This window comes from Schistocerca americana, chromosome 10 (genome assembly GCF_021461395.2).
Source record: "Schistocerca americana isolate TAMUIC-IGC-003095 chromosome 10, iqSchAmer2.1, whole genome shotgun sequence".
NCBI classification, from domain to species: Eukaryota; Metazoa; Arthropoda; class Insecta; order Orthoptera; family Acrididae; genus Schistocerca; species Schistocerca americana.
The window spans coordinates 81630668-81650124 of NC_060128.1; the positions used below are offsets into that span (position 1 = coordinate 81630668).

Sequence of the window (19457 nt, forward strand, 5' to 3'; positions counted from 1 at the left end):
AATAGATGAATTTTGATGCTGCCATTGATTTTTTTATTCATCTCCTCCTCATATGGCTGAGTGGATATCATTCCAGACCTTACTGATGAGGTACAATGTCCTTCCACACTGAAGGCAAGGGCAGTAACCTTTCAGTTACAGAAGAATATTAATTTTATTTTTACTTTAACAAAATCTTTTATTGAACTGAGGTGCAAGAATCACAATGTTTCACAAATGTTGACGCACAGCTTAATCGTTATCAGTGTATCCTTCAAATTATTTACATTAAACACGGAATTAATAACAACAATGTGATGATAAAAAGGCTGAATTTGACTCTGGAAATTTTGTATACACAAAAACATATTTTTTACAAGAATATCAATTGTTCTTAGTTCTTCTTGCAGAAAATTTTCTGCCGTGGTATGTTATATAGTGTTTGAACTGCGATTGGATGTAAACAGGAGAAATTAAACAGGAGAACCGCAACAATTGCTACAGGTTCAAGTTTTTTCCTAAAATAAGAATTTCACGGGTATGACAAAATAATGAACAAGCAATATTTATGTTAATGATATGAATACAGGTTTAAGTGAAGGAGCTCACCTGAAGCGCAAAGTAATATGGTATGCCGGTGTGAATATTACTTTTCTTTATAAATATATCATACATTTCCTGGTAATTTCCAAGAATGTTTGCCTAACGAAGCCGCGGGCTCCAAACAATTTCCTTCTCGGTTTCGAAGCCTTTCCCTGTCTTATGGGATTCTTATTGTCCGCAAATGTCTTGCATTTCGCTGTTATCTGATACACCACCAAAATCTAAAAAGCAAGTTGGCCATTCAAAGGACGCGCTCAATGGATAGGAACGCCTTCTTCACTGATTGGGTGGAAAGGAATGACACCATAGCCCCACAGTGCTGCTGATGAGGTCACGCCTTCCAACCAATCAAAACGTAAGGTGTTACTCCGGCTATAGGCTACTGTAGAATTCCTGCCCTCTCCTCACCTTACCCGACCGTATTTTGTAAATGTTTTGTATATAAATATTATTTCTGTTCGTTTCTGACACATCCGATATTATTACACCAAATGGTCTATGGACGAATAAATAAAATCATGGTAAGGAACCGCTTCTTCTTCACCTGTCATCTTTGGATGCGGAATACAATGACGTTTCTTCACCCCCCATGAAGAATAATATGGCTACCTGTCAGGGAGGGTGGAGGAGGGGTTGTGTAACGTAGTTGTTATGAGTTTAGGGTTGTGGGAACAAAACATAGCCGTGATATACAAGTAACGAAAATAAATTTTCGAATAGTGAGAGTGAGAGGTGTGTGTTGGTAATAATTAAAAGTGTGTAATAGTCGTTCATTTCATTGTGACAGGTTGCCGTGTTTTCTTTTTTTACTCCGCCCGGTGTGGTGCTCGCAATTGTGTCAACCGTTTATTAAATACAAAATGTTTGTAAAATAAATACAGGCATGCTGCCATCCCCAGCTGCGTTTTCTGCGTCCTGCTTTTACATGATTATATACTAATGTTGAACTAAATAGTAACGAGAAAACTGTACCACAGCAACTAAAAAAAAATTATGAAAAATCCCGTGCCAAACAAGAATTAAGAGTTTGAGGGATACGCAGTATTATGAAAAAACTTCCCGTTCCCGGTGATGTAGGGGTGATAAAGTGATTAAAGAAGGTTCGTAAATACAGCTATTTGATTATAATCTAATGGCACTAAATTGTTAGATTCGTTGAAATCGTCAACATGCTGCGGAAAAAGATCTTGTTGGACTAAAAACTTTTGCTATGTGATACAGGTATCACGATAGGAAAGTTACGTATTATTAACTGTGTTTCAGTTGTATAAATATGTGTAACAATTATATATCATTTCTACATTTAGGTACTACGACCACGATTACTAATTCTCTCAATTTTTGTTATTTCAGATGATGAAAACAAACTCTCACAACCACAAACGTGCGTCATTGTACCAACCAGTGTAACATTATTTAATCCATAAAACTTGAAGGTATATCCAGGAAATTTGTATTTCATAGTAGACAAATCTGACAATTATTTTTATGCATATGATATACATATATCGCACATAAACTACTAACAACGCGAAAAGGCGGTTTTTGTAAACGGCGGTCCGACTAGGTCAGTACTGATTATAGTAATATGCTTATGATATTGCCACACATGCTGTTTCAGATGACTCATTTAGTGTTGGTATATAATTGATGGAATCAACAGTTGAATTTATCATTAGACTTAAAACAACAGATTGTAGGCCATCCTAGGCAAATTAGCTCAAGAAGCTCAGTTTAGCACGATTAGTCCTTAGAAGCATCTCTTATTGTGTTGACCTGTAGAAAAGTTTTTAGTTTGCGTATTTTCACTCCCCATTTGCTTGTGGAATAATCATAAGGGGAGTGCAAGTTAAGTGTTTATTCAGCAGAAGTGATCAGTTGGAATATTGTGTGAAGTAGATAATTTTACATCTTACAGAAGCCTTCTTAAAGATCATGGAATTCTTATGCTCACACCCTCACTCCTTTAATCCTGAATGCTTTTTTTTCTTTTTTATTAAGAGGAATATTCAGCATGAGTTGTCAACTTTGACCAGTAACATAGGAAATGTGTGCCAAACACAGTAAACAACACGATGACTGTAACGTGATATCAGTGACAATTATTTTTAAATGGTCTAATCTACAGCTAAGTGTTGTCACTGCAACAAGTTTTCCTTATCTTGAACTGCAGGCAATTAGAGCTGAATGTCCACATTTTCATATGAGGGCTACAAACAATGCTCTGCCTGTAGAAAGTTTACTGATACCATGCATGGTTTCATGCCAGTTTAGGTGCATCTTATGCGATCTAAACAGGCATTAGAAAGAAAGTATTTTATAATATTTCTTTATACACAGGCTCAGTGATTACTGTTACATGGAGTAGAATAGACATGCACATTAAGTACTTGCATAACTATGTCTACAACATTCTTCAGTGCTTTTCTTTAAGCATCTCCCCATCGTCCACGCCACTGATAAAATCTGCTAGAAGTGTTTGTGAAATAGATAAAAGGAAGTGCCCCTGAAACAAAATAAAAAGGGTATTTGGTGGGGAACGAGTAAAGTCATAAATCAGATAGACATAAATAGAGGAGGAGCCATTTTTAATCGTTTATTGCAGTACCTGGCCTACACAGATGATGTGGCATTAATCACACAAAACACTGCTGTGCTGGCTGATACCTATCAACAACGGGAGAGAGATACAAGGGAACTTGGCCTGGTGACTTCAAAGTGTGGAAAATTGTCTATAAGCACTAATAAAAACATATCAGTTTGAGGTGATGCAGGCTCGGCCTTAAGGAACAACTGAACTAGCTAGAACCTTATGCAAGCTGCCACGAGGAAAGCTGCACTTACTACAGTATCCAAAAACCCAGAGAGGTGACACTGGAGAAAGTGGGGCTAGTGCACCGAATGGCAAAATGTGAAGACAGAGAGGGTTGCTGTATGTAAAATAAATTAAAACTTAAATCAGCAGTTAATATAAAACATGGATAATGTGGTGATAGAAAACTAATATGGTTAATCCCATATATTTGTAATAGATTTTTTAGTTTCACATTTGTTGACTTCACCATCTCTCAACCAAACTGCCACTTTCCAACCTAACCTAGACTTTGGGCTTAGTCTGTCACCACATCCAGGCTTTTTTGTTTTCGCATCCATTGGCTTCACCATCTAACAGCAGAACTGTGAATATGTGCACCAAAGGTGGCTTCACAGTAGCCATTAATATTATGTCAGTTATCGAAGCCAACAACTCGAATCAAATATTACTCTTGACCTGATTTTTTATGCTGATATTAAAAATCTATTTCAGTTTAACTCTGGTGTACTTTTATTACAAAAAAGTGCTCTGATGGTAAGGTATTCGACAATCTCCCAGCTAACGTAAAGCAACAAATTGGGTTTAATATATTTAGAGAAATTAAGTCTATCTTGTGAACCACTTATTCTATAAATTTTGTGCATAGTTTTAGATTCAACTATTACTCCTTGGCTCTACAGCCCTTGAAGGGCCTTGGCAATATCTTGCCATTCTATCTGGTCCATGGCTTTCCATCTCCATCCTCTGACACCCAGCTTTTTCATGTCTTCTTCAATTCTGTCCTACCTCTTTCTGGGACATCCCTCCCGTCGTTTGCCTTCAGTTGTACCATCAAAAATCTTCTTATCTGTTCTACCTTCCTTCATTCCGACCACGTGTCCTGCCCAACACAGTCTTCTTATTTTAATAGTATTGACAATGTCAGGTTCTTCAAAAAGTTGTTCTAATTCTGCATTCGCACGGATGCATCAACCACCTTGATTGTATATAGGGCCTTATATCTTACACAAAACCTGTCTCTCCCAAATGCTAAAGATCCTTTCCTCATTTGCAGTTATGGTCTCTCCCAAATGCTAAAGATCCTTTCCTCATTTGCAGTTATGGTCCATGTCTTGGCACCATACATAACTGTTCTTATAATTGTTTTGTAAATGAGGATTTTAGATTTTCGTGATAGAAGTGAGCTCTTAAGCATGGATAGTGTTGCAAAGTAGCATCTTTTGCCTGGTGCTAGTCTAGCTTTCACCTTGCCGCCAATTTTATTTGTCTATGGGATAGTCGATATGAGATACTTGAAGTCTCTCACCCTTTCAAACTCCTTGTTGTCTATCTTGAGATTTGGTAGGTTTTGCTGGTTGGTCATTGCCATATATTTGGTCTTTTCGATATTGACTACCAGGCCAAGTTCCCTTGTACCTCTCTCCGTTTGTTGATAGGTATCAGCCAGCACAGCAGTGTTTCGTGCAATTAATACCACATCATCTGCGCAGGCTAGGTACAGCAATAAACGATTATGTTTCCTCCTTTATTTATCTCTATCTGATTTATGACTTTTTCTAGGCAGAGCTTGAATAGCAGTGAGGAGGTATTGTCACTCTGTCTCAGCCCCCTCCTCACTTCCACTTCCCTGGAGATTTCACCCTGTATTTTTACTTTACAGTTGGTTTCACTGAGGGTCATCATAGTAAGTTTAACAGGCTTCCTAGGTATTCCAGCCTCTTCCATCATATTCCGCAACGCCACTCTTGCGATGCTGTCACAGGCTTGTTTAAAATTGATATAAAGCTTGTGTATGTTTATTTGATGTTCATAACATTTTTCAAGTAGTATGCATAATGTGAATGAATATTTGGTCAGTAGTTGTCCTATTTCTTCTAAAGCCAGTCTGATAGTCTCCAGGTCTCTCTTACACATAGGGAGTAAGCCTCCTAGGTAGGCTCTTGGAGATCACTGTATATGTAGTATTTAGCAGGAATATTCCTTGGTAATTTTGACAGTGTAATTTATCTCCTTTTTCCTTCCATTTTTTTTTTTCTTTTCTAGTGCTCTTTTCTTATTTCTGCAAACCCTCCTAGCTACATGACACTTTTCATCATATTCATTCGGATTTGCTCTAGTTCTTCTCTGAAATAATTTCATTCCTGCCTTGCCATGCTCCTCAATTCTTCTCATACATTCTTCATCAAACCACGTCCCACATTGTTTCCATGTTATTTGTATATGTCCATTATGGAAATGGAAGAGGATGTAGATGAAGATGAAATGGGAGATACGATACTGCTTGAAGAGTTGGACAGAGCACTGAAAGACCTGAGTCGAAACAAGGCCCCCGGAGTAGACAACATTCCATTTGAACTATTGACGGCCTTGGGAGAGCCAGTCCTGACAAAACTCTACCATCTGGTGAGCAAGATGTATGAAACAGGCGAAATACCCTCAGACTTCAAGAAGAATATAATAATTCCAATCCCAAAGAAAGCAGATGTTGACAGATGTGAAAATTACCAAACTATCAGTTTAATAAGTCACAGCTGCAAAATACTAACACGAATTCTTTACAGACGAATGGAAAAACTAGTAGAAGCCAACCTCGGGGAAGATCAGTTTGGATTCCGTAGAAACACTGGAACACGTGAGGCAATACTGACCTTACGACTTATCTTAGAAGAAAGATTAAGGAAAGGCAAACCTACGTTTCTAGCATTTGTAGACTTAGAGAAAGCTTTTGACAATGTTGACTGGAATACTCTCTTTCAAATTCTAAAGGTGGCAGGGGTAAAATACAGGAGGCGAAAGGCTATTTACAATTTGTACAGAAACCAGATGGCAGTTATAAGAGTCGAGGGACATGAAAGAGAAGCAGTGGTTGGGAAGGGAGTAAGACAGGGTTGTAGCCTCTCCCCGATGTTGTTCAATCTGTATATTGAGCAAGCAGTAAAGGAAACAAAAGAAAAATTCGGAGTAGGTATTAAAATTCATGGAGAAGAAATAAAAACTTTGAGGTTCGCCGATGACATTGTAATTCTGTCAGAGACAGCAAAGGACTTGGAAGAGCAGTTGAATGGAATGGACAGTGTCTTGAATGGAGGATATAAGATGAACATCAACAAAAGCAAAACAAGGATAATGGAATGTAGTCTAATTAAGTCGGGTGATGCTGAGGGAATTAGATTAGGAAATGAGGCACTTAAAGCAGTAAAGGAGTTTTGCTATTTGGGGAGCAAAATAACTGATGATGGTTGAAGTAGAGAGGATATAAAATGTAGGCTGGCATTGGCAAGGAAAGCGTTTCTGAAGAAGAGAAATTTGTTAACATCCAGTATTGATTTAAGTGTCAGGAAGTCATTTCTGAAAGTATTTGTATGGAGTGTAGCCATGTATGGAAGTGAAATGTGGACGATAAATTGTTTGGACAAGAAGAGAATAGAAGCTTTCGAAATGTGGTGCTACAGAAGAATGCTCAAGATTAGATGGGTAGATCACATAACTAATGAGGAAGTATTGAATAGGATTGGGGAGAAGAGAAGTTTGTGGCACAACTTGACCAGAAGAAGGGATTGGTTGGTAGGACATGTTCTGAGGCATCAAGGGATCACCAATTTAGTATTGGAGGGCAGCGTGGAGGGTAAAAATCGTAGAGGGAGACCAAGAGATGAATACACTAAGCAGATTCAGAAGGATGTAGGTTGCAGTAGGTACTGGGAGATGAAGAAGCTTGCACAGGATAGAGTAGCACAGAGAGCTGCATCAAACCAGTCTCAGGACTGAAGACCACAACAACAACAACAACAACAACAACAACAACAACATGTCCATTTGATGTGTCGGTATTGTTCTTAATCCCCTCTTTTATTTTTGTCTGATATGCTCTTTGTATTTCTTCTAACTTCTGTGTAGGTTCAAGGATTGAAAAATACTGTTAGTTACAGTTCAAATAGCAGTGATTGTTATACAACTGCAACATAAGTATTCATGTACTGTAAACAAAACTTAGTATCGAGGCCACTATTTATTTATTTATTTTTTTGAGAAGAAAAGTAATCAAGCAAATAGTAAACTACTGGTAGGAGACAAACATAAACTAAACACAGTGAAACTGAGAAGGCTGCAGTGATTTTTTTCCCTCCTTTTTCGCCTACAAAGTAGCAGCTTCCATTCTAATTTACTCGACTAAATGTACCTGACATAAATACAAAAAGTGTTAAGAAGTATAGTGATAGTTTATTGTTAATGCAGCACACAAACAAATTTTGCAGGGTTTGCTTGTATTTTGTTAAAATAAGCATTCAGACATGGCACATCCTTGGAGCTTCTTTTACTCCATCTTGGTGGGAACTATGAAATACTGCTGCCTTCCCAACTCAGTTAACTAATTGCTGTTTGTCTCCCTATTATATGCTTAACAATATTATGAGAAGGAAATTTGCTTCTCACCATATAGTGGAGATGCTGAGTCACAGATAGGTACAACAAGAAGACTTTCACAATTAAAGCTTTCAACAAATGGCCTTCGTCAACAACAGACACACATACGCACACGCACCCACTCACGCAAATGCAACTCACACACACGACTGTGGTCTCAGACAACTGAAACCACGCATTACATTCTTAATATTTACTCAAATACATTGGTATATAGTACATTATTACTTCTCATGTACCTGTACAAGGAACATTGTTACTCACCTTGTTGCTAACAGAATTTTACAAGCCTCGTTAGTTGCATGTTCTATGAGCCAATTGCACAATAAATTGTAATGATGTGGAACAAGTCAGTTTCATTCATACCGCAAATTAAGCTAATTTGTAAATATGGCTACACGCTGATAATTTATAAGTTTTATGATTATTATTATTGTTATTTTTATTAAATATGCAGATGAGAGTTAGTAATTGCTACCCACCACCATTTACAGTAATAGAATTTCTCCTGTGGAATAAAAGTAGTCGTCAAAGATAAACTTTTTCAACTTGTTTTCAGATTTTATATCACTGAGTAAGTTATCAAAAGTTTTAGTTGTGGCATTGTGCATGCATTTCTGTGCTAGAAACCACCTTAAGGTGAAGTAATGAATGTCATTTTTCCTTCTGGTATTATAATGGTGTACTGCATTATTCGTTTTGAACTACAGTGGATTATTAACAGCAAACTTTATGAGTGAATAAATATACTGTGAAGCAGTAGTAAGAGAACCCAACTCCTTAAACAGATATTTAAAAGATGATCATGGGCGAGTACCACATATTATTCATACAGCTATTTTTGGGCAATGAATACTTTCTTTATTAAAGATGAGTTACCACAAAACGTTATTCTATATGACATTATTGAATGAAAATATGTCATCTTGCTGTTCTGTCTCTCACCAAGATTTGCATTGATTCTAAGTGCAAATGTGGTTGAACTAAGTTATTTTACAAGCTCCAAAATGTGCTTTTTCTAGTTTAAGTTCTCATCAACATGGAGACCTAAGATTTTCGAAGTTTCTACCCTATTTCTTATTTCCACACCTAGTGTTACATTTGTCATTTTTGTAGTACCCCTAGATGTGCAGAATTGAATATGTTGTGTCTTTTTGAAATTGAGAGTGAGACCATTCACAGAAAACCATTCAACGATACTTTTAAGAACATTGTTTACCACTTCTGCTCTTGATGTTTGTATGCTTGGATTGATTACAATACTAGTGTCATTGTCAAAAGAACCAATTCTGCTCGTAGCATAGTAGATGGAAGATCCTTTACGTATACGAGGTACAATAGTGAACATAAGATTGGGCCTTGGGAATGCCATATGTGATTTCTCCCCAGTCAGAATAATGTCCCTGGACTATGTTGGATGAGTTAAAATATTTTGCATTTTTGTGGTTAGGTATGACATCTATTGCTGGGCATACCATCAATCACATAAAGCTTCAGTTCATTTAGGAAAATATTCATGCAGTAATATTCCTTAGATAGGTCACAGAAAATAACAGCTGCCTCTATTTTGTTATTTAAAGCTTATAAAATATAGTGAGTGAACATTTAAATGACATTCCCAGTGGAGCAACTCTTGTGAAATTCAAACTATGATTTGTTGAGGATATTGTTTCTCAGATGAGATACTACTCTAGCGTACATCACCTTCTCAAAAATTTTGGAAATTGATGTCGGTAGTGAAATAGGTCAGTAGCTATTGACATCCCTCTTAAAGAGGGCTTTAGCAATGACATATTTCAGTCTCTCTGGAAATATACCTTAAGTTGGTGACACATCACATATTTTGGGAAGACAGGGCTTATTATATAGAAACAAATCTTTAGCACTCTTTGGAAACACCATTAGCTTGTACTATTGAGAAAATATAGAATTGTCTTAATTTGAGGAGGAGACATTTGGTGATACATTCATATGACAGAAATTTATGACAGTTGCTTTTTCAACATATTGCCGTGACTTTTCTCCTATCCTTTCTACTATATGTAAGACAAATTATAGAGTGCAGCAATTGGTCATCCTTTTCTTTTTTCTCCAGGTTTTATTACTCAAATCCAGATTTCGGCTAGTGCCTAGCCATTATGAATGCACTATTTTATAATCTCAATGCATGTTAATTTCCTGTTGTTCAGGCACCAGTCACAGTTCGTTGGATAATACTAGGTAGTATTCAAAGAACTGTGACCGACTTTGGCATAGAGCATGTGGTACCCCTGAACACTGTTTATGACATTCCTTATAACAAGCAAATGTCGCATGGTAGTGGAATCATCACATTTTCCAGTTCTCAAGTGCACCAGTGTGTATCATTTTCGATTAATGCATTTAAACTATCTTCATCAAAGCACAAAAGTCTTCCTGAATGTGGAGAGTCAAAAAGATCCTCCTTAAAATGAGAAAACAATGGTCTTGTCTTGCTCTGTCCAGTGGCTTTATTCCCATACATGGGGCAAGTGTTTTTGGCTGCTTCTGCTACTGTCACCCATCTATTGAACTCAAACAGAAACATATGTCAAAAATATTCTGATTTCTCCACTTGGAACTGCATTTTCCATCATCCATAGCTCCACTGGGGAGGTCATGTGTTTGTATTTTGTCAAACTGTGAAATTTTTTATTTTTAATCTTTATTGAAATAACTTCGATCATTATTTTTATTCAGTTAAATGGGTTAAGTGTAATTTTTTTATTTATTTTCCTTTGCCATGTCATTTTAATCCCTGTGTTAACTTACTCAACTACTCTTTTTTCTTCTCATAGTTCTTGTTCCACTTGCATGTGAATTTAATTCTATAATTATCTGTCAGAATATTTAAACATTTTAAAGTGCTACTCTACCAGTTAAAAAACAAAACCTGGAATAATTTGTTTATATGTGCAGTGGTACCACAAAATGTAGTTTTCATTGCAAGACGTACATTTTCTTGGGTGGTAATTGTCATGCAAACATCTAAAGCATAAATTCTTAGTGCACTGTGGACAAAATGACATAGATGAAGATTTAAATGAAAGAAGGCATTTAAATGAAACAAAATTAAAGCAAAAAAGGTAAAAGAAATAATGGATAATGAATACAATAACATGGTTAAAAATATAGGATGACGAAATAGAAGAAATTAAATTGATGTTAAGGCAGGGAAATAATTAAAATCACATGCACAAAGATTCCATATGGAAAAAGAATTATGGGAAGAAAAAAAAATTGAGACAATTGAAAAAGTTAATATAGTGCTTAAAATGATGTGGCAAAGGAATATAAATAAAAAATACACTTAAATCAATTAATTGAATAAAAATAATGATCAGTCGTTTCGACAATGATTTAAAAATAAAAAATACTGCAACACCTGACAGGGTTTGAACCCAGAAGCTCTTGCATATGAGGTTTGTTCTAGACCCATTTGGTTACACAACCAGTCCTTGTAATATTTATATTTAAAGCTGTAGAGAATCACTCAAAATTCTGAAATTTTTTTTGTCAATTACTAGCAAATGAGAGCCCACCATGATGAATGGCTGCAGAGTGTAACAACTAGGATCTTCTTAACCTCCATTACCAAATAGATGGTTTCAAAACGTTCACCCCCCCATATGGTCAACTCTCCTTGCTTGATGTTAAAGTTCATAGTCAATAAATTTCAAAAACTGACATTGAAGGACATGTTGTTGTAAGTCCATTTCAAATGCCAGAGTCCTTCAGTGAATTCTTTATATATGTAGCAAGGCCTGATGTCAGTGTAACAGATTATCACAGCAGAGTAAATCCCTTTTGCCTTGATGAAAACTCTGAACATCTTAGAAAATTTTTAAAAGTTTCTGTGAAGGGTGTAGAAGATGCAGTCTTAGCATTACAGAAACTAGGCCCCCTTAAATCTCGACAAGTGGAGATGGAATACCAGCTACAGTTATTAAAGTAGTACACAGCATAATATCAAACCCACTAGCTCAAGTGACAAAGGTACTGAAATATGGCAAAGTTAAACCACTTTTCAAAAAGGGATCAAGAGAGGGCATGGGAAATTGACATCCTATCTCAGTACTTCCAGTCATATCTAAAATATTTGAAAAAGTAGCTGTTACCCGAATCCAAAATATTTCATTATTCTAAAAAAACAGTTTGATTTTCGGCAAGGAAAAAACATGATAGACATTGTATGCCGTTTTGTTGAGAAGATAAGTACATCATTAGAAAAAAGCAAAAGTTGTCAGGAATCTTCTGCGACCTCGCAAAGATATTTGTTTCTGTAAACCGTGCCTTGCTTATTTACAAACTTGAGAATGACAGTTCAGGTGTGTCTTATGCTTGAAATTATTATAAAAATTTCGAGTGTTCGATTTAAAATTCCTGCCAGTCTTAAAAATGGCCATGTATTCAATGATGTGGGAACCTATCTCCATCTGGCAACACTGGATTCATCCGGCAGCAGTAGCGCACCGATGCCATAAACATGAGTTGTGGGGATTCACAAACTTGTTAACAATGTTTCCCTCGCACGCTGCGATCACAAACCTAGAACACTGTCTAGCCAATGATGTGTCATTACAGTCTATGATGCCAGTGAACTAGAATTGAAAGTAATTTGTGTTATTGGTAACAGTACAATGTTCTTGTCAGGAGCTAGTTTCGTGATGGAAAAAAATAAAAGGTATTCACGAAAGTAATAGCATATGCAGAACAACACAGAAACACAGCAGCAGAGCGACATTTTGGCCCTCCGCCAACAGAAAAAAACCAATTTCAGGGGTTTTATAGGTCAGTTAGGTTTTAAAAACTAAGAATTTTTTTAGTCTGGCTTTGCAGCCTAATAATAAAAATGGTAAAAATGTTATATATGTTTATAAAAAAATTCTTAAACATTATAGTGTGTCTGTTGCGTCTTTTATGCCATAAAATACGTTATGTGGTATTTTGTAAATGCTGGCATTTCTGAGGCCTACATTATGTTTCATGTGCTTCAACAATTGACTTATTTTAACCAGATGCTGAATATTGACTTAATACTATGTCTCTTCAGGAGCCAGCTAATCTTTCCTGTCACTGATCCACATAATGGCAAAATGCAAGCTTTTTACTTCCCTCCCCAGCTGTATTCTGTTCCAGGAATTGCCTGTGATATATATTTTGTAAGTGGTTTACTTCTTATGGCAAGTTTTTTGCATCAGAGATCCTTCGAACAGTGTGCTTTTAGATGCAGTGGTGATGGCAGGAAGCATCAATGTACCGGTTCATATAAGTTAATTTTCTATATACTGAGACAATCGTCAGGTTTTTACTAGATGAAAATGTGGAGTGCAAAACTTATCAGCATCAAATAAAGTGACAATCAGCAGGCTAAAATTCTGAGGAGACCCTCAACAGGCAGCAATTCAAGAATAGTGGGCCTCAACGAGTTCCTACTTTCCTCTTTAGTTGTGAAGTGACACTACTGTTTGGATGAAAGATAATCTTCGTAGTTTTCCTTTTTAGTGTGCCACTCCGAAGGCTCTACAGCCTATCTTATTTGAAGATATTGTTGGGAAGTGGTGGTCCATTCGTATCTATGAGGGGCTTTCAATAAATAATGCAACACATTTTTTTTTCTAGGTCAATTTCAGTTGAAATGCAGAATTTGTTGTGGGACACCGTTGACTACTTGTACTTCTACCCCTAAGGTTTCCCAATAGGTGGTGGTGCTATATATAGCCTCCAAAATTGCATCTGTAATTGAGGTATGCATGTCTACGGAGATCTGGCAGTAAACAAAAGCACAGTGAGTTGTTGGGCGAGGCTTCTGTCGTCATTGCAACAAGTACACGCAAACCTGTCCGATCTCTCACGTGCTTCCTGGCCCCACACAGCTGTGACTACTGCAATGTTGGAATGTGTGGACAGACTCATTCAAGGTGATTAGTGGCTCACAAACAAACACTTTGCTGCACATCAGGACGGCTGTGTCGGTAATGCTGAAACATTCGTCCGTCAGTTGGGGTACCTGATGGGTTCCTCGCCACTCAACAGAAGACCTTAAAGAGCAGCGGAGGATCATCCGTGTGTAATTACTTGACCTTTTTGAGGCTGTGACAGTGTTTTGTGGAACACTGTCACAGACAATGAAACATGTTCATCAGTTTGAACTGGAAACAAAACACAATCCGTGAAGTGGCATCACACCCCCTGTCTTCCAAAGAAAACGTTCGCAGTTACAACCTGAGCGAAAGTCATGGCAATGATGTTCTGAGACTCTGTTACATTTCCTCCCTTGTGGCGCAACAGTTAACTCTCAAGTTTATTGTGCCACCTTCAGGAAATTGGAGAAATGACTTCAGCCACAAGAATCCAAACTAACTGCTCCAGCTCCAGCTCCATGACAATGCGAGGCCTCACACAGGTCTGTGCACTCGAGAGCAACTCACCAAATTTCATTGGACTGTTCTTCCTCACCCACCCTACAGTCCAGATATCACAACTTCTTGTTTCCATCTTTTCAGCCCAGTGAAGGATGCACTCCACGGGAACAGTATGTGGACGATGGGGAGGGTGTCGATACAGCAATATGTCATCTGCGACATCTGCTATTAGTGTGTTCCATGCAGGCATACGGGCCCTCCCAGTACGGTGGTGTAAGGCTGTTACATTAAAAAATACAATTTTGTATCGAAAAGATTGGGGAATAGTATCCTGTGTTGGAATCCTGAATAAAACCGACATTCTTTCAGAAAAAAGTGTGTTGCATTACTGACTGAATGTCCCTCATACTTACAGAATCTACCTCAGTCACAAATATTATTCCTAGTGTACGTATGCAGTTTTTCAGGCATATCTGTGTAATGAAGTCTTCTCACATTAGTAATTAAATCAGTTCCAGTGACTAACTGCTGTGTTGAACAGTGATATTCAGTAGTGAGAATGCCGGTACCCAGACTGCGAAAGATTTGTGATGGTGGTAACCTACCAGCAGAACTGCACTACCTGAAAAAGACATTTGCTCATAACGGCTACATTAACGAAGATAGCGAAAATGCACTGTAGCTTCCCAAGTGCAGCAAAAGGGGTTAAATAGCTGAAAGAAGAGTGTGCCTCTGTACTACATGCTGGTGCAGCCTTTGTGAGAATCAAACAATGGAAACGTCAGGCAGGAATATCAACAATGTAGGAAAAGATAGGTTGATACTTACTGTAAAGAAGGCATGTCAAGTTGCTGGCAGGCACAATTCACACACTTGCATAAAGATACATACACACACCATTCACACATGCAAGCAAGCACACCTCACGCAGACACAACTCGGGCCCGAGATGCTGGATTGGTGGTTTTGTGTGTGTGTGTGTGTGTGTGTGTGTGTGTGTGTGTGAGGTGGCCTTGCTTTTGTGTGTGAATGATGCATCTCTCTCTTTTACTGATGAAGGCTCTGGCCAAAAGCTTAATGTAAGTATCTTTTAATGGAGTCTGTCTGCAAATTGACGTGTCTTCTTTACGGTAAGTACTTTGTGAGAATCTGTCGTGCTGTTATGGAGAAATGAATTGACCCCTCTTACAACCACCTGAAAAAATGAATAAGCCATGTGGGGAATGTGGAAGATAAGGTAGGTATATGTAGAACTCACATGGAATAACATTGCACGTGCACAGATACAGATATTTTTCCCGAGTGCTGGGCAATTCTGTCCCTCTGTGCTGAAGGGGCAGCTGATGCAGTCTCGCCTTTTGCACCGATTGGTTTGTTCGTTAGGAGTGGCCACCTCAGCTGTTTGTTGTAATGTTTCTCCCTGGTGATACATTGGTCAATATGTAGAATTTTTGTAGTATAATTCTTCAAAGTATTCGTAATATATTTGTTGCTTGCCGTATTTCTTGTGTTTAGCCCTCCAGCAGGATCCTTATGTATAAACTGCCTCAGTCACTAAAAACATTGTTTTTTTACCATTCCATTGTGGTTTTATAATTGCAACACTGTACCTATTTGTACATTACTGCTTATGCTAACATAGGATAACTTGGGATAACTTGTGTTGGCATATCTCCAAGTGAGCAGCAGTAGTTTGATATAAATAGTGAGCTCGGTGACAAAAAAGTTACAATCCATACACAAAAATGACCCAGATTCTGAGCTAGCTGCACAGTCCCACAATGAGACAGTTATTTATGAGATGATTAGTAATCAGATAAGCGGTGGGAGCTGATGGTGCTCCTCTGTTTAATACTTTGAGTGGGTCATTAGTGTAGGTTAACAGTTGTATGTAGCAACAGAGTCAACAGTATGCTATAATGAAAATTTATTTTACTGTTGTTTAGTTAAACAGTGATTTATTTCATATAATGTACATCTATTTTATCATCCTTTAATTAAACTAAGATTAAACTGTGATTTGGCCCGTACATGCTTACCTTGGTAACCAGCTAATCTTTGTGTGTGTACAAGCACTCAGGGGGTATGAGTCCTACTAATCATTGCTACTTTAATTGTGGGTCAGCTCTTCTTTGTGGACTTCTTCCCTTTTGCATCAAAAGGTGCTGAAAGAGATTTCTGTTGTTTGATGTACCCAATGGAATAACACACCAAGATAGTTTGAACTCCATGTACTGCCTTTAATACATAATTCTAGATGATGACAGATTGACTACATCTGCACGTATTCTGATCAGACAAGAGAATTTACATCCGTATGAGAATCGATCAAGACGACGACGATTCGTACAAAAATATTTCATAATTTGTTTGCTGGCAAGCATTTCTTTTATGTCACTGAGATCAAATCCTCTCCAAGCCCTTCACGCGTGACACCACAGAGCAGGCAATTCCACCCAGCAGGTAGAGGTGCCCGTTCACGACCCCCCCTCACCGACTTCACAAGCTCAGTACAACTCCAATCTGCACAGGCTAAAACACCACCTGAAAGTGGGGTACTTCCAGTGTACTATCTATCTTAACTCACGTACATCTTTTGTTGATCAGTGGAGAGCAGTGAAGTGGGACATCTCACTCCCAGAATAACATGTCACACTTCATTGCGTTATGTTTTGTTTTGGTAATTTTTATTTGTTACGTTCAGAAGACTGCCTTGACTCAGCTCTCATGCTGTTCTATCCTCTGCAGGTCTCTCTCTCTCTGCATCATAACTATTACCACATACACCCATTTGAAGCTGCATAGTGTATTCAAATCTAAATCTCCCTGTACTATTTGCCATCCCCCCACCACCCTCTACACTCTCTCTTTCTTCCCTCCATTACCAGTTTGATGATTATTTGATGCCTCAGGATGCGTTCTGTCACTCTTAGTGAAGTTGTGCCACAAGTTTCTTTTTTTCCCCCAGTGTAATTATGTAACAGACCATGCTGAAAAGTAATACCTCCAAATTTTTTATTCTGTTCTCGATATTGGTTGTGGTAGTACATTTCGTGCATATTAGTCAGTTGCCTTTGTCACTTTTCTGACACAATTGCAGCTGTCTGGTGCTAGAGCGCCCATAACTGTTGTTGCGTGTAATATAGTGGTGTGTAACAACTCTTTTGATGTGTGAGAAACAGGCCCTTAGGAAACTGAAACATGAATTTGAAGCTCTCCTCCACTCATGGAACACCCTCTACTTCAGGATGACAAAGTCAGGCTGCACAAGAGTGCCGCGACATCTGCAACAATCCGATGCCTCGGATGCACTGACATAGATTGTCCTCCATACAGTCCCAACTTGGTATCATGTTATTTTCACTTGTTTCCAAAACTTCAACAACACATTTGAGAATTTAACTTTGGTAGTGATGAAACAGTGTAAGTGGAGTTCAGGTTGTGGCTGTGTCAGCAAAATTGATGACTGTTGAGAAGTAAATTTTTACACATGAAGACTAGAAATGTAGAATTTCAATAAAGATTGTTTTGTTTGAAAAGGTTTTTCTTTTAATATTGCAACCCCAATTTGCGTATCATATCCATGACACTCTGTCCCTTATTTTGTGATAGTAAAAAGTGAGCTGCCCTTCGTTGAAATTTTTAGATGTCATCCATCAGTCCTACCTGATGTGGATCCTATGCTGTGCAGCAGTATTCCAGAAGACAATGGACAGGTGTAGTGTGGGCAGTCTCTTTAATAGACCTGTTGCATCTTCTAAGTATTCTGCTGTTAAATCACAGCCTTTGGGGTTGCCTTCCCCACAACATTATCTGATCATTTGAATTTAAGTTATTCATGATTGTAATCTCTAAATGTTTAGTTGAGTTCAGTCTTTAGGTTTGTGTAACTAATATTTAGCAGATTACTTTTAGTACACATTTCGGTCAGTTCACACTTATTTAGTCAGTCGCCACTTTTCACAGAATGTTGTCTAAATAATTTTTCAGTTTGTTTTGATCATCTGATGATTTTACAAGATGATAAATGACAGCACCATTCTCAAACAGAAGGCTACTCAGATTGTCTTCTAAATTTTTTATACAGATCGGGAACAACAGAGGGCCTATAACACTTCCTTGAGGAACCCCAGATATTACTCAATGACTTTACATGAATTACTATGAACTGTGACCTTTCTGACAGGGAACCATGTGTCCCGTTGCGCATCTGAGATGATATTCCATAGGCACGCAATTTGATCAGAACTCACTACTGAGGAATGGTATCAAAAGCCTTCTGGAAATCTAAAAACATGGAATCAGCTTGATATCCCCTGTCAATAGTACTCGTATCTCTCTTACTCCTATTTGGTGTGCATCCCACACACCTAGATGGGATGCATGAGTGTTTTGTAGACTGACTGTGTTTTCCCATTACTGAAGTCTGCCACTTCCTTTAACTATGATTGTGCTCATGTGATCATTTCATGGCCCTACAAATTGTTATATCCAGGTATTTGTAAGAGTTGACATTGCTCTCTGAGGTGATGGCAGAATTGACATGAAAGAACTGGAAAAATTTGCCAAATGCGAGGAGTTGAAAACCGAACAACAGTGATGTTGGTGGAAATTGGTGAAAGTGTTCCCTTTAGTTCAGGGCACATTGGGAGAAGTGCTAAAAGATCTTAGTGGGTTCTTGTAAAGTATTGGTATTTATAAAATATCCATCTGCTTCTTACAAGAAGCAACTTACTGGGATAATCATGAATTATCTGCTGATGCATAATGCAGTCCTTTCACCACCACCATCACTGTTTTGCTCCAACATCTCTTACATCAATTTGATTCGTATTGGCAGGATGTATAGAGCACAACTAGGACTTCAACTAGGACTTCAACATTGCCTGGTGGTCTCTAGTCCCTGCACTTCCTGCCAAACAGTACTTTTCTCTCCCTCCACCCATATCCTGCTATCCCTCCCCCTTCCCTTTCCCACACCAGATAGCTATTCATCTTCAACAGTTGCATTACGGTTGGAGCTGCTAGTGGTAGTGAGTGTGTGTGTGTGTGTGTGTGTGTGTGTGTGTGTGTGTGTGTGTGTGTGTGTGTGTGTTTTTTTTTCTTTGCTGAAGAAGACTTTGGCCAAAAGCTATTATGTATAGCAGTATTTTTGTTGTGCCTGTTTCCAACTCAGCAGGTCACCTTTATAGTGAGTGGCAATCTATCCTTATCTTAATATTGTTGTGATGTAAACAGGAAGGCACAACTCT

General features: G+C 38.0%; 1 protein-coding gene across 3 annotated transcripts in view; it reads left to right on the forward strand.

Annotated features, from left to right (window-relative positions):
* The first annotated feature begins 1197 nt into the window (after window positions 1-1197).
* The window catches only part of LOC124552616, a 145867-nt gene continuing 127607 nt past the window's right edge, over window positions 1198-19457 (forward strand). The window contains exons 1-2 of one of the 3 annotated variants that reach the window (XM_047126941.1): window positions 1198-1682; window positions 1936-2149. The gene's annotated coding sequence lies outside the window, so the exon portion shown is untranslated. Of the gene's footprint in view, window positions 1683-1790; window positions 1804-1935; window positions 2150-19457 lie in introns of those variants that run through there. The other 2 variants (XM_047126942.1, XM_047126943.1) reach the window with 2 other exon arrangements.